At 39.4% G+C, this 1,154-nt stretch overlaps 1 protein-coding gene across 1 annotated transcript in view; it reads left to right on the forward strand.

The window, feature by feature from the left end:
- Nucleotides 1-1,154, forward strand: part of LOC102037303 (potassium channel subfamily K member 17) — a 21,090-nt gene that overhangs the window by 1,926 nt on the left and 18,010 nt on the right. The gene's annotated exons all lie outside the window — the stretch shown is intronic.

Below are 1,154 nucleotides of genomic sequence, written 5' to 3' on the forward strand. Positions count from 1 at the left end.
CCTTTCTGTGTTCTGTAAATTATACAGGCAGCTTCTTTGAACTTCTTTCAACAGGCCCTGCCTATTTCTGTTGCAGCCCAGCTGTGTCATTGGGGTTTGGGAAGTGACTGGAATTCAGCAACACTCTGTCTCATAAATCATGCCACAGATTCTTCCTTGATTAATTTTCAGAAAAAGTACTAGTAGTTTACAGTAGCATTGGTTGCAGCATTACTGCACTAGGCTACATCTTTTGTTCCTCTCCTGTTGGTGAGTAAGTCTAGATGGATTCTAGAACCGTAGTGCGCATGCAGCTGTGAAGTAGAAGTGCTTTTGCTCTCAGGGTTCCTTTGGTATTGAGGAGTTAGTGTCAATTACATTGGCAAACATTGCTGGGGAGATGGGGGAGCAGTTACTTGATTTGCGCTGAGGTTATTCAAGTGGCATAAAATTAAGAAAAAAAACCTCCAACACTATGAATTCAAAAGAAAACCCAACTGGTTTTTTGTTTGTTTGTTTTTTGGTGGGTTTTTTTGTGCCAGCTCTTTCAGGCAGAATTCATGTAAGTTTCCTCTCTAGACAAAGACAAGGGATCAGAGCTTATGGCTGGGAGGAAAGGTGTGATGAATAATCTATTTGTCAATTATTTGGAAATTAATTGACCTTTGTCCTTGCAATCTGAGACCAAGGTTAATGTTAACCATTTTCTTCTGATTTACAGCTGGTATCCTGTGAGGCATGAATGAATGTTTATGTGCCAATATTGCACAGAATTTCCAGTGCACAGAGTTTGTGTGTCATTTTCTCGTTAATCTAAATGGTAGCTTGGTGCCTTTTGAACACCTTATCTTCCTCCTTTATATGTCGCAAAGGAAAGGAAAAGTGTCTGTAATCAGGCAAGCCATTTTCAGGAGTTCATGTATGCCCTGGAAAAGTTGATTTTTGTACATGAATATATACACTTCAACTAAACTTAAGAATAAAGTTTCTTACACCAGTCCATTTCTGCCTTCTCTGAGAACTGCTTTCAAATACACTTAGTAAATACTGCTTTTGCCTTTAAAGGTATCTCAGGATTACTGTCACCTCTGGCCAGAATGCCACAGTTCAGAAGCAGGGGACAACAGCAGTGACAGGAGCCACAGTTTATAAAAACATCATTTTTATGACTCTTT

This window comes from Geospiza fortis, unplaced genomic scaffold (assembly GCF_000277835.1).
Source record: "Geospiza fortis unplaced genomic scaffold, GeoFor_1.0 scaffold41, whole genome shotgun sequence".
Lineage (NCBI taxonomy): Eukaryota > Metazoa > Chordata > Aves > Passeriformes > Thraupidae > Geospiza > Geospiza fortis.